The sequence below is a fragment of the Oncorhynchus masou genome, chromosome 1, assembly GCF_036934945.1.
Source record: "Oncorhynchus masou masou isolate Uvic2021 chromosome 1, UVic_Omas_1.1, whole genome shotgun sequence".
Lineage (NCBI taxonomy): Eukaryota > Metazoa > Chordata > Actinopteri > Salmoniformes > Salmonidae > Oncorhynchus > Oncorhynchus masou.
This window is the reverse complement of record NC_088212.1, coordinates 73,439,784-73,454,825: the sequence shown is the minus strand read 5'-3', so window position 1 is coordinate 73,454,825 and position 15,042 is coordinate 73,439,784. Positions and strand designations below refer to the sequence as shown.

At 43.3% G+C, this 15,042-nt stretch overlaps 1 pseudogene; it reads right to left on the bottom strand.

Moving 5' to 3' along the window:
- LOC135550269 (kinesin-like protein KIF18A) overlaps positions 1–13,019 on the bottom strand; it is a 29,551-nt pseudogene extending 16,532 nt beyond the window's left edge.
- Between the last annotated feature and the right edge of the window lie 2,023 nt (positions 13,020–15,042).

The following is a 15,042-nucleotide window of genomic DNA, read 5'->3' as shown; positions in this document are numbered from 1 at the left end:
AAACATCAGCCAGGAAGCATAGGAACTGAGAAGTGGTCTATGGTCACCACCTACAGAACCACTCCTTTATTGGGGGTGTCTTGCTAATTGCCTATAGTTTCCACCTGTTGTCTATTCCATTTGCACAACAGCATGTGAAATGTATTGTCAATCAGTGTTGCTTCCTAAGTGGACAGTTTGATTTCACAGAAGTGTGATTGACTTGGAGTTACATTGTGTTGTTTAAGTGTTCCCCTTATTTCTTTGAGCAGTGTATATATACACTGTTCAAAAATAAATAAAGGGAACACTTAAACACAATATATATAATATATATTGTATATAAAATGCAGGAAATCACATTTTTGACTGCACTAGGCCTTTTAATAAATGTACCTTTAAATAAATAATAACAGTTGTCTTCAGGACAGTCATTGCTAGGTGAAAACGGAGGGAATAGAACAAACGGACGGGACCTATTGAGATCTGGTATCATACATTTGTGCTCATGGCTTGTGAAAGGAGGGTCAAATTACAGGATATCACTCAACTATAAGCACAAGTGGACAGGTCCAAAAACATAAAATAAAAGACACAGGGAAACAAGCATGTGACTGGTACAGGGGGACAGGTGCGGGGTGCACCTGCTGACATTTGATGGACAGCAACATAGTAATTAAGTATTGCTGGCCAGCTTTGGTTCACGCTCCATTGTCTCCTAGGGGCTGAATGTCATGAAAGGAGGCCTGATGGCGCACTGGTGCTGGGTTATACAGGGTGTGATAGGACCTGGAGAATGGTGGCTCCCGTGTGTGTAGGCTCCCATGATCAACAGTAAATAGAACCCAATAGCCCAGGGCCACCAGATATTGCTGTATGGCCACTGGTGGCCTGAAAATAAAGCACTACAACAGATGATTAAACAGTCGACCAGGGGGGTATACTACAAAGCAAGATAAATGGCCAGCTAACTTGCCAAAATATATTTAGATTTTCTAGAAAGAATGGGCATGATAGTATACCCCTGAGGGGGAATTTACATGTCATCGTTGTGACTGGGAGTTGAAGCCAATTCTGCCTTTTTTTAAGACAACATAAGGTGTGAAGTCATGACTTACTATTGCAGGGACTGTTTTGACGGGGACAGATGAGGTGTGAAAATGACAGGATGGGTACGAGCTCTGGCCTAAGCCTGGAACCCTCAGCCTGGGTCTCCTTGTCCTTCTGCTCCCCTGCCTTCTCCTCATTGGCCCACACCACACCCCTCTCCCTGAGGACCAGGTGCTCCAGGTCCTGGTTCTCAGCCTCGTTGGCAGCTGTGACCAGGCCCGGCCCCCTCAGCGTCCAGTACTGTCTGCTGTAGGCAGGTAGCAGCATGTGCACCATTCTGAACAGAAGAAAGCATGAGACTCAGGCTTAAAAGATGTTCTGTTGAGTCAGTATCACAATATATAGTGTAAAAGGTGCCAAAGTGAATTTTGTTGCATATGTATGCAACACCTAGTATAGTATAATTCAAAAGACTAATACTCTCTATTCACTAATTCATATAAGTAACCAACAACAACACTGTACATTCTCTGGAGGTAATGTATGACAGGTATGGATGGCACACAGCCATTCATACTCACATAGTACAGTGTGAGTCACTACTCACACACAATTACTCATAAATATTATTCCCATCTTAATATGCCTGTGTCTACCTGAACATATTTTCCCATTCATGTAGGATTAGGCCTGAAGATACCTTCTAAAACATGTAGCAATATCTCTACAACAGATGTTGTGGAGTACTGGCTCGGATTGACTTAAGTCCACTTTACAGGTCTGAAAAGTCTAACAAACCCCTTTAAGACTTAAGGCCATCTTATGGTAATATCACTGCATTTCCACTGTCTTCAGTGGATACAGGTGGATGATTCAACTCTGATATGTAATTCCAGGCTTTTGTTCCAGCCCTGCTGTAGCATATCAGACTCCAGCAATCAGCTGCTCAACAGGAACAAAAGTAGGTCTCCAGCTGGAGAGTTTTAAACAGGAAGTGTTTTAAACAGGAAGTGAGGTATTTTTCCACTGTCGTATTGCTGGGGTAAAGAGTATCAAACGCTACAATGAATATCGGTATCGAAGTCCAAATGTTGGTATGGTGATAACATTACGTGTTGAACCCTGTAAAAGAAAAATGACCTACTTTTTAGTCTGTTTGTTCTCCTGGTCCTGGATGCCGATGAGGTGGGTCATTTGCTCAATGTGCTGCTTGAGGTCCTCTACCTGTAGCTGGAGCCTGTGGCAGCGAAGGTCCTTCTGGAGTACCTGCGGGGGAAAGGGTAAAGTGGAAGAGCTGGGGAAATGACCATGAGGGAACATTTTGAGTAACCCTGACCACAGCTAGAGAACAGGCTGGCAGGGAGTCATCAGTGACGCACAAGACAATGAGTCTTGAGGGGTTTATTTTGTGCCATGCTTCATCTCTGAGAACCTGTCTTCTGGGTAAAAAAAAGAAAAAAAAAAGCTGTCATCCACCTCTGACGTAAAAGAGTATACGAAACGACAGCAGAGAGAACATTTGACAAGCAGATGAATCATTGTTGTGCCACTTCCTAGAAGAGGGATGAGAAAGAGGAAAAAAACATCTACATGGTTTAGGTAACTGGCTGTGTGAGGGATGCGTGAAGATCATTGATCCACTCACCTCAATCATCCACCAGTGAACAAGAGCAATAAAATAAGCACAGTCCTAATTACCAGAACAGATGGAAGAAAACAAACTGTCACAACAACATTTGAGACGTATTTGCAAAAACAAACAAACCAAATGTAAAAAAATAAAAAGGTTGCATAGAGTAAAATTCCTGTTCCCATCCCTTCTAAAATGTACTCTGGGAGATGGAAAATAACATTTAAAAGGGATAGTTCACCTTAACTACACTGCTCAAAAAAATAAAGGGAACACTAAAATAACACATCCTAGATCTGAATGAATGAAATATTCTTGTTAAAAACTTTTTTCTTTACATAGTTGAATGTGCTGACAAAATCACACAAAAATGATCAATGGAAATTAAATTTATCAACCCATGGAGGTATGGATTTGGAGTCACACTCAAAATTAAAGTGGAAAACCACACTACAGGCTGATCCAACTTTGATGCAATGTCCTTAAAACAAGTCAAAATGAGGCTCAGTAGTGTGTGTGGCCTCCACGTGCCTGTATGACCTCCCTACAACGCCTGGTCATGCTCTTGATGAGGTGGTGGATGGTCTCCTGAGGGATCTCCTCCCAGACATGGACTAAAGCATCCGCCAACTCCTAGACAGTCTGTGGTGCAACGTGATGTTGGTGGATGGAGCGAGACATGATGTCCCAGATGTGCTCAATTGAATTCAGATCTGGGGACCGGGCGGGCCAGTCCATAGCATCAATGCCTTCCTCTTGCAGGAACTGCTGACACACTCCAGCCACATGAGGTCTAGCATTGTCTTGCATTAGGAGGAACCCAGGGCCAACCGCACCAGCATATGGTCTCACAAGGGGTCTGAGGATCTCATCTCGGTACCTAATGGCAGTCAGGCTACCTCTGGCGAGCACATGGAGGGCTGTGCGTCCCCCCAAAGAAATGCCACCCCACACCATGACTGACCCACCGCCAAACCGGTCATGCTGGAGGATGTTGCAGGCAGCAGGACGTTCTCCACGGCGTCTCCAGACTGTCACGTCTGTCACATGTGCTCAGTGTGAACCTGCTTTCATCTGTGAAGAGCACAGGGCTCCAGTTGCGAATTTGCCAATCTTGGTGTTCTCTGGCAAATGCCAAACGTCCTGCGCGGTGTTGGGCTGTAAGCACAACCCCCACCTGTGGACTTCGAGCCCTCATACCAGCCCCATGGAGCTTGTTTCTGAATTTTGAGCAGACACATGCACATTTGTGGCCTGCTGGAGGTCATTTTGCAGGGCTCTGGCAGTACTCCTCCTGCTCCTCCTTGCACAAAGGCGGAGGTAGCGGTCCTGCTGCTGGGTTGTTGCCCTCCTACGACCTCCTTCACGTCTCCTGGCAGCACCTTCATGCTCTGGACACTACGCTGACAGACACAGCAAACCATCTTGCCACAGCTCGCATTGATGTGCCATCCTGGATGAGCTGCACTACCTGAACCACTTGTGTGGGTTGTAGACTCCGTCTCATGCTACCACTAGAGTGAAAGCACCGCCAGCATTCAAAATGACCAAAACATCAGCCAGGAAGCATAGGAACTGAGAAGTGGTCTATGGTCACCACCTGCAGAACCACTCCTTTATTGGGGGTGTCTTGCTAATTGCCTATAGTTTCCACCTGTTGTCTATTCCATTTGCACAACAGCAACAGTTTGATTTCACAGAAGTGTGATTGACTTGGAGTTACATTGTGTTGTTTAAGTGTTCCCTTTATTTTTTTGAGCAGTGTATAAGTTGACCATTTCAACTTATAAGCAATTAGTTTATCATATGGATCTGATACAGAGAGTCAGCAACCAAAAATATGGCTTAGTTTAGGTAGCTTACAATTAGCAGCATTGTCAATAAGTCTTCCCAATCACTCCAGGATTATGTGAGGATATTCTGTGATATTTGAGGGGCAACAACGCACTGACGAGGGAAAAAAAAGTGTGTGTTGACGTGTGGCTTGATCCTCAACACGGGTGCATGCTTAGTCCCCTCCTGTACTCCCTGTTCACCCACGACTCCAATACCATCATGAAGTTTCCCGACGACACAACAGTGGTTGTGGTTGGTAGGCCTGATTACGACAACGATGGCCAGCCTATAGGTAGAAGGTCAGAGACATGGCAGTGTGGTGTCAGGACAACAACCTCTCCTTCAATGTGAGCAAGACAAAGGAACTGATTGTGGACATACCCAACAAACTATCATGGTACAAACACACCAAGAAACTTGTGAAAAGGGCACAACAATGCCTTTTCCCCCTCAGGAGACTGAAAAGATTTGGCATGGGTCCCCAGATCTTCAAAAGTTCTATAGCTGCACCATCGAGAGCATCCTGACCGGTTGCATAACCGCCTGGTATGGCAACTGCTCTGCATCCGACCGAAGGCGCGACAGAGGGTAGTGCGTATGGCCCAGTACATCACTGAGGCCAAGCTTTCTGCCGTCCAGGACCCATATACTTGGCAGTGTCAGAAGAAGGCCCCCAAAAATTGTCAGACTCCAGTCACCAAAGTCATAGACTGTTCTCTCTGCTACCGCACAGCAAGCAGTACCGGAGCGCCAAGTCTAAGTCCAAAAGGCCCCTTAACAACATCTACCCCCAAGCCATAACACTGTTCAACATTTAATCAAATGGCCACCCAGACAATTGACATGGACCCCCTCCCTTTTGTTTTTACAATGCTGCTACTCGCTGTTTATTATCTATGCATCTTCACTTTACCCCTACCTATATGGTCAAATTACCTCGACTAACCTGTACCGGTACCGCCTGTACATAGCCTAGTTATTGTTATTTATTGTGTAACTTTTTGTTGTTGAAAACTTTATTTTATTTAGTTAATATTTTCTTAACTATTTCTTGAACCGCATTGTTGGTTAAGGGCTTGTAAAGTAAGAACTTCGGCGCATGTGACAAATACAATTTGATTTGAATTGCGAGCCCTCTTTTTGTAATGCGGTGATGGGTCAGCTTTAAGCGATTAATATTGCAATAGTTTTACTGTTTTATGCAGAAATAGTGCGGTGATTGGTCAAATTTGCAAACCCTTACATAATATGCAGGGAATTGTTGATTTAGCAAAACAAAAGTCAAGAAAAACACTATCACGGAATCCTGGAGGGACCATCTTCCTCTACATCTCCCCTACCAGTACATGAACAAAATAACCCATATACCACACCACTAACACCACCCCTGGGTCAAGTGATTCCATATCTCCTGACCCCTCCAGCAGTTGCCTCACCACTGGTGGCTGGGAATCCTCTCCCAGTAGCTTCACGTCATTCTCCACGCGGTGCAGCCAGCCCTCATTCTCAAGGAAGCACAGCTCAACCTCCTTCAACCTCTTGCGGATGTGCTGCTGCTGTGTGAGCAGGGAAGCCAGCTTGCGCTCGTGCTTGCAGGTGGCCTATTCAACAACAGAGCCTATCAGATTTGGATATGACAAAGGAGTGTATGCACTTTAAACATCCATCTATCACTGGTACATCATAAAAGACATGGTCCTTCTGGGACCATTTTCTGGCTAAAATGACATGGTGATAAGCAGGGCCTTTTTCAGACCTTCTCAGTCTTGTCTTTGGCACCGAAGAGCTGGGCCTGCTGGTTGCACTCCTCGCTGTGGCGCTGACGTAACTCGTTCTCCTTCAGCTGGCGCTCCAGAACAAGGTGCTCCCTCCTGATCTGAGTACGGCTGGAGAAAATGCTCTGTAGGGACTCTTACACCCTGTCCAGAAAAAGGGGCAACCAGCCAGTTATTGTTAAATGGAGTCTTTGCTTAATAATGGAGGGCAAAGGTTTATAAAAAATAAAACTTTTCAGTGTTTGTCCTTCCTCAAGTAAAAATCCTATGTCATGTTATTGTACAACTCAACAGGTTGAACAGCGTTTAAATCAGGCAGCTGCCCTGGACCACCCTCAGCAGCTTTCACCCAATAAGGCAGAGGCATTGCAACAATGTATCATTCTGGTAAAGGAAGAGGGATATGCAGGTAAATAAATAAACAGACAGCGGAGAGCAGCCGCTGAGATGTGACTGCACTCTCCAATGTAACCCCTGTGACGTAGGAGCCGCCGTGGCCTTGCCAGACTGATGAATTTTTAATTGTGTGAGAAGCATGCTGCCTCTCTTCAGAGCCTCACATTGTGCGAGTTGTGAATTCTGATGCCGGTGAATGAAATGCGTGGGAATGAGACTCATTCAGCTCCACCCACCCCTTCCCTCTCTCCCTTTTTAGACAGACGCCACTGCAGCCCTTGGAGGGGAGTGAAGGAAGGACGTTTTTAACTAATACCGATATATTATATGTGTAGTTTTATTTTTTATGTGGCTCACAGCTTCCCCTATCAAAAATGCAGAGCAAACTCTCCACCCAAAGCCAGGTCCTTGGGCTTTGTACTTTCCCTCAACATGATAAATTATCTATGGATTTCAATTAAAGTGTACAAGTTTAAAGGACACTCAAGTGTGGTTGCATATTATGCATAACAGAACTTGTATTACTGTATAAATACAAGTTTTGCCTTTTGGTTGTTGCATGCACATTGGTACAAGAAATAAGTACCTACTTGTGAATCTCTGTTTGGTTCTGACTGGAAATGGTATTAGAGACTCCAGGAACAAGAGGGTCCATCTTCCTCTCCTCATACTCTTTCAACTTCTTCTTCAACTGAATGATCTGAAATAGCATAAACTGTTGATAAAATGTGAAATGTATGTCCACACATTTTCGGAACCCAAGGGCCTCCAGTCTGCGTAGTAGAGATTGGTGTTTCATCTTATATTACCTCTTCTCGCTGCCTCTCGCATATCGCTGCATACTGGCCGATGTGACTGTCCAAGCTGACAACATTCCTCTTGAGCTAAATAACAGGTAGATGCATGTAAAAACGTATGGAAGGAGAAAGAGAGGCATTACAAACAGAAATATTGTAAGAAATGCCATGTAGTACAAGTTTCCCTATCAAAACCACCTCTGAACTCATGTTTGGCTTTTAAAAACACAGCCAAAGAGGCCTAAATAAATCCTATAACATTGCTGGGATGGGTGAGTAGTTTACTGACCGATGATTTGATCTCTTTGGCCCGGTTGGCGTATTTCAGTGTGCTGTGGTTGTCGTCATAAGATTTGGAGGGGCTAATGTTGGCAATCATGACCGTCCTGCAGTTCCCGCCAAGAGAATCTTTAAGGAGTCGTGTTAGCTTGCTGTCCCTGTATGGAATGTGGGCTTTCTTACTCTGCTATAATAAATCAAGCAAAATCAACATTAGCCCGAGAAAAGAGTAAAAGTACAAAACAGGAAAAGGTTAGGCCTACACATTCAGGTTTGGGATTGGTAAAGGTCTGACAAACCTCATAGAACATAAAATGCTTTTTTATTTATACCAATTCATTCCCTCTTGCTTGCGTTAAAATGCAATTGACCACAGTCCTATGACCCCTTGGGACTCTACAGTAAATGTCCAGTGACAATGGGACAACACACTAATAAGGCTGTATAGGGGGCCATTTTAGAACAGTCATACACTGAATGTCCAAAATATCAAGAACACCTGCTCCCTCCATGACAGACTGACCAGGTGAAAGCTATGATCCCTTATTGAAGTCACTTGTTAAATCCACTTCAAAATCAGAGTAGATGAAGGTGAGGAGACATGTTAAATAATTATTTTTAAGCTTTGAGACAATTGAGAGATGGATTGTGTATGTGTGCCATTCAAAGGGTGAATGGGCAAGGCAAAATACTTAGGTGCCTTGGAATGAGGTATGGTAGTAGGTGCCAGGAAACACTCGTTTGTGTCAAGATCTGCAACACTGCTGGGTTGTACATGCTCAACAGTTTCCAGTGTGTATCAAGAATGGTCCGCCACCCAAAGAACATCCAGCCAACTGTGGGTGTAGCATTGGAGTCAACATGGGCCAGCATCCCTGTGGAATGCTTTCGACATCTTGTAGAGTCCATGCCCTGAAAAATTGAGGCTGTTCTGAGTGCGGGGGGGTGCAACTCAATATTAGGAAGGTATTCTTAATGTTTTGTATACACACATTCATATTTTTACTTTGGCAAACGGTAACTATTTGTTTCCATAAACAGGTTTCTGGCAGATAGATTCCTTTCATTTCCATAGAAAATGAAAATGCCCAAGCACATTATCTTCTGCTGGTGTGAATGTGCTAGGTCTGAATTCAGCCTGGCTTCACTAATGGCACAGATGCATCTTGAGTACATTACATCTGTTCAGGTGAGTCACAGTTGCATGGAGACTCAAATGGCAGGAATTACCAGGCACTTGCAGAGGAAAAGTGATCTGCAATGGGCTGGGGGCTGCCCAGCTGTTCTCCCTGGCCGAAACCTACATCTGGAACCAGGAAACCCTTATATTTCCAGCTGATCCTATGGGAGCTCAAAGTTTGCAGCTAAAAGGAGGTTGTCCCAATTAAGCAAAATGAGTCTTTCGTCAGAGCAGGATTTACAATGTACAGCCCGAGAGAGAGAGAGGAAATGGGCCAATGGAGAAAACCACAAAGGCTAAATGTGCAACAGAAATTCATGGCCATGGGACCAGTCCTAGCTGGGACATCAAGGTATCATTCCCTAAAGCGAACAATGGTGCCATAATAAAAATACATTTTGGTATGTTTGTGCAGCATTTCCTAAATGCATGTGGCCTGCTTGTGGAATCCCCAGGGTCAGTGGTAAACCAAAAACACTCAGTGACAGGTTAATGTATGCAACTGGAATTAAATCTTATCCAAATACTTGGCTTGCTAACAGACCAAGCATGGCTCCTTGAGTCACAGGGAGCTGCTCACTTTTTTCTGGCAATGACAGAGCAGGGGAGTATTGCTGCCAGTGTGATGTAAAATTGCAATCAATTAAACAACATACAAACAAAATGAAGGCAGAATAAATTAGACTAGGTCGACCTAAAAATCCACAAGAAAAAAAATCATCTTAGAAAATGCAGGGACCACAGTAATCAACTGGCACAGTGAAAATGAATGACAGCAAAGGATAACCCTAACACCATTCACCAGTGAGATAAACATATGTAATCAGTTGTAACACCACGGTAGTGGGTTCAATTACCGGGACCACCCATAACTAAAATCTATGCACACATGACGAAGTTGCTTTGGATAAAAGTGTGTGGGGGGAATGAACTCAATAGTTTAAAATTACTAAAACCAAATGGAAACTGTGTAGAGATGATAATGATCCTACATTCATACCGTTTCTTGACTGTGTCCAGCTGGCTAATAATCCCAGAAATGAAAGCCAGGCAATCCGGGAGCATTGAAAATTCCAAAAATGATGGATAGAGGACTATCTTTAGCAAATTTTGATGGCAAGGAAATATAAGTTTCAGTGCGTCCCTCTGGACTTCAAACACCGAATGCGGCCCCCGGGCAAAATTAGTTTGACACACCTGTCTTAGTATTAAATCTCGACATAAGTTTGTGTATTCTCAGTGGTGAGGAAGCAGCACCAAGGCCTGCTCAACATTGCTTACGAGTCTCACAGAAATGCCTGTGGGTGTTATTGTCAAAAGATCAACCACCTTTTTGAATTATATTGAATTCTGCGAGCAGAAACATTTCCTTTGAATAATTTGTCATATTCAATGAGAAACATGCATCAAGATGCTTTACACATACCTTAGGGTCAGCCAGAGCATTGATGACATTTCCCAGGGCAAGGAGTGAACGGTTGATGTTAGCGCCTTCCCGTTGACGTGCTCCCTTTGCGTTAGTGGCATTTGCTCGCTCGGAGACAGCGAGGTCAATCAGGCTCATTTTGGCCACACGGACATTTGGATTAAGGCTGGCCGTCCTGTCCTGTTGCTTCAAGTAAATCTAGTTGGACAAGAACACCAACATTTTCATCTTCACCTGTTCAGTGACTGCAGTGGGTAAACCTGCTTGCTGTCTGGTAAAGGAGGAAAGGTAGATGACACCACTCCATTGAAATAGCATACCTGAAATACAGCATGGGACCGTGGCGAGGAGGCATTCATGTCAGTGGGGTGCTGCGTTCTATTCCGATTGCCATAATCCAAAGCTTCAAGGATGTGCTCAGCAGACTTAGGCTACAAAATAGGTCACATGAATACTTTTAAACAAATAAAATCAGTACACGTCCATTAAAAATAGATGTAAATTCATTCAACTAGGGAAAAAAGGACAACAAACACACCTGACAGACAACAAATAACCTGTTGATCACTAACCTGGTGCAGAGTAAGGCCTTGGACAACCACTCCATTCGATGGGTCCTCCCTCACTGCAAGTGGGCCCACATTAGCCAAGAGGTCCCGGATCTGCTCATTATAGACCTGAAAACCAGTTATGACAAGAACTTGGCTGTTTTTTTTGGGCAATTTAAATTCTGATTGTTCATTAATAAAATGTGTTTCTTTAATTCCCAGGTATGATGGAGGAAGATTATTCCTTGATTTGTGGGTAAATGTATTACTTGTCAAATCAGACAGATGAAACCAGAATCACCTCAAGATAAGAAAATGCTACATTGAATATTTTCTCTTCCTTGACTTGATCCATATGGTTGAAGAGCTCTGTCATGGTGCGATACATCACACCCGGGTCATTGCTTGAGCCCAACATGGTGTGTGTCTTGCCTGCTCCTGTTGCGCCATAAGTGAACACTGCAACATTTCAGAGAGGGATTAGTAATCAAACATGATCAAAACTTCCACTTCAAATAAATCTGATTTTGGTAGGTTTAAATGTGACACCAAATCTATTGGAATTTAACTACTAAATGGGGTACAAAGATGTTGGCTACTGTAGTATACTAATGACTATTTCTATAATGGTCCTCTGTACTATGACATTAATTTAAATTAAGCTATTTGCAACACTTTTCAGAACGTCTGTCTCAATGTGCACATAGTCATAGGCCTACTAATCAAACGGTGTAGTCCTGTAAAGATTAGTAGGCTCAAGCCTATTTTATTACCTGTACAGTTAAAGCCATTTAACACTCCATCAAGTATCCTTTTAGTGGTGTTCTCAAAGATATCCACCTGAGAAGAATCCTCCCCAAAAACATTATCAAAGACAAATTTCAGGTCCTTATTGGCTCTCTTGTTGACATCTCTGTTTTGAACTCTTGGTCCCCCGAAATATGTCATTTGCTGTTCCTTGGGGTCAAATATTAGCATATGGTTATCCACAACTTGGACCACATTTCTGAAGTTCTCGCACTTCTCATTGTCATTAGTTGGCCGCACACGAACAACCACTTTGACATGGCCGCACACGTCCATGACTCTTCTTATTGTGTATTGATCTCGTTGAGAGAGCACAAGGAAGATGCTTTCGCTGACTAAACTCCAGTGAAGGATGTTTCTGATATACTCCATTGGAGTGGAGCAGAGACCAGGCTTCGGGGAATTGGGCATGGCCAGACATAATTTGTATTAATTTCACCTGTATTTAACCAGGTAGGCTAGTTGAGAACAAGTTCTCATTTGCAACTGCGAACTGGCCAAGATAAAGTAAAGCAGTTTGACACATACAACAACACAGAGTTACACATGGAATAAACATACAAACAATAATACAGTAGGAAAATATATATACAGCATGTGCAAATGAGGTAGGATAAGAGAGGTAAGGCAATCAATAGGCCATGGTGGCAAACTAATTACAATATAACAATTAAACACTGGAATGGTAGGATGTGCAGAAGATGAATGTGCAAGTTGAGATACTGGGGTGCAAAGGAGCAAGATAAATAAATAAATACAGTATGGTGATGAGGTAGATTGGATGGGCTATTTACAGATGAGCTATGTACAGGTGCAGTGATCTGTGAGCTGCTCTGACAGCTGTTGCTTAAAGCTAGTGAGAGGTAAGAGTCTCCAGCTTAATAAGTAATAACATAGCTAACTACTTGCATTCGACGTTACATTTTAAGCAGTGAATATATACAAATATGTTGTTACATAAAGAACAGGGCGACTTGAATGTCTCGTGTAGTCGTCGCCCGTAGTGCCTTCTTGTGGCTAGCTAACATTAGCAGTCAACAGAGTCATATAAGCTCACCTCCGAGCGAAAACAGCAAGTGCTGCGAGTTGTAAAATACATCATAAACATTACTTATGTTCTGGAGCGAAGTATAATACACCCACAGCCTACCTTTGACTATAATTGTTTCACATTTGCAATTGTGGCTCGCGAGCAAGTACTGCCACTGCTACTTTTTCTCCCAAGACCAGCGCGTCTTTTCAAAAACAAGCCCCCCTCTTCCTTCGCAACAGCTGATTGGCTAAGCACCTTGGGTGACGTCGGTGAGCTTGTTGTTGCAGTCACTTGATTGCAGTACTGGTGGAGGAAGTGGTTTAAAAACTCTGTTCGTATGCCAGCTATTATCTAGCAAAAAAATAACGTTTTATCATGTAATTGAAACCATTATGACACATAGCTAACATAACAAAGTAAGTATACTATTGCGCTAAGACCAATGTCCTAAGTACAATTTGCATCGTCCAGTTGCAAGTTATTAAAGGTGTTGTAACACTAGCTACAAACGAGCTAAGTTACTACAGCTGAACGGAACGCACATATCCGAACACTTTTCCCCGATAGTTTTCTATGAATATGCACCTGAGAATAGCTAGCTATTAGCTGTCTAACGCTAGTAGCTACACAAATCATTTCGCACTTCTCCACTTTGAAATTAGATAGCTCTCTTCAACGTGGTCTTCTACTGAGTACTGCACTCTAGTGTAAAAAGGTGTCATGGAGCCCACTTTGATTTGGTTTACTGTGTAGTTTGCTAAGTAGCTAGAATATTTACTGTAGCTGGATAACTAGATCGAAAAAACGGATCAAAGCTTCATATTTTCTGATACCTAGCTAGCTTAGCCAGAAATGTTAGCTACATTTTTTTCGCTCGCTAATACCATTCTTTCTGCCATCCACAATTAGTGGCATTTATTGCATTAGCCACTAGCTAGAATAGTATCTTACAAAGTTGTTGTGTGTTTGTCATGTCACTCTCATCATGTCTGTGCCCTTCCAATTCTCTTCAGACAATGGCATGCCAACATGTGTCTGCTTGTCCCACCTTGAGATCATCATGGAGAGTGGCTCTTGATGTTGCTTGTAGAGTCAGCCAGCCATGGAAGGGGAGTAGGTTGTCTTACTCTGGCTTTGCTCTCATGGAGCCTGGTCACCAGGACAGCCGTAAAGATGACTCCACCATCTTGGCTGAACAGACACTGCACACACCTGTCATGCTTAGAAGTGCTCCAATGTTTAGATATTCAACCTGGCCAGGTAAGTCTTTCTTCTCTAACACGCTGTGTGTGTGTGTCAACCCACCTTTTCTTAGTGAGCCCTTGATGGTTAAATATTCTATGGAACAGCAGGTAAGGTTTGTTGCCTGTTTTTACCCCATTATGAATCATAGGAATTCTGCGTTCTTTGAAAGGTTGTTTGTGGCCAAACTTCACTTCTCAGTTCATAAGATGGGCTACTTCTCTTGAGAGGGCACATTAAGTCACCAGGATCCCACTACCTTTGCTTTCCCATGCATACTACCAGGACAGATGGGCATGAGTCAAAGGCCTTCTGTTTCTGGTGGGCAGTGCGGAGGGAGACTTGATGGGCCCCCTGGGTGGCCGAGAGATGCTGCACGGACAGGGCAGGTGGGGGCCATGGGTCAACAACTTAGTCAGGCATTGTGCCACCGTAAGGCTGTTGGCAGGACATAGAGTGCTGCCTGCAACACTCCTGCCTGAACTTTAGCGCCTCTTACTGTAACTCCTTCACTCTCCGCCCATTGGCCAACTGTCCCAATAAAGCTAGCCAAGAGCTTGCCATTAAAAACAAGTGTTAGATAGATTTTTTAAATGTAATTCTAGTCACTGCACATAGAGCCTGTCAATCTAGGGTGTAGCCTAGTTGCATATATATTACATTATTGCTTTATACAGTTTGTGCTTCACCCCCAAATGCTGAAATATAATTTATTAAAAGCTGAAAGACCGGCAATGTAGGACAGTAATTAAAAGCTTTAATACTTTACGTTAAAGCAGCAATCTGCTGTTTAAACAATAATAAAGGTCACCCCGCCACTGTTTTGGTAAAATGCTGAGGGATGGGGCTTAAGAAATGTAACCACTCTCAAATTCATAGACAGAGCTATGTATGGACTGACTATCCATGATGCAACATTCGAGTTTTAGCCATATTTTGAGGCCATACTGTGTTTATAATGACATTATTTACAAACAAGTTTAGGCAATAATTTGGGTTCTGATGGGGTACGACAGTTGAACTAAGCTTTTGAGTAATTTATAAGATATATTCTTCAAGAAACA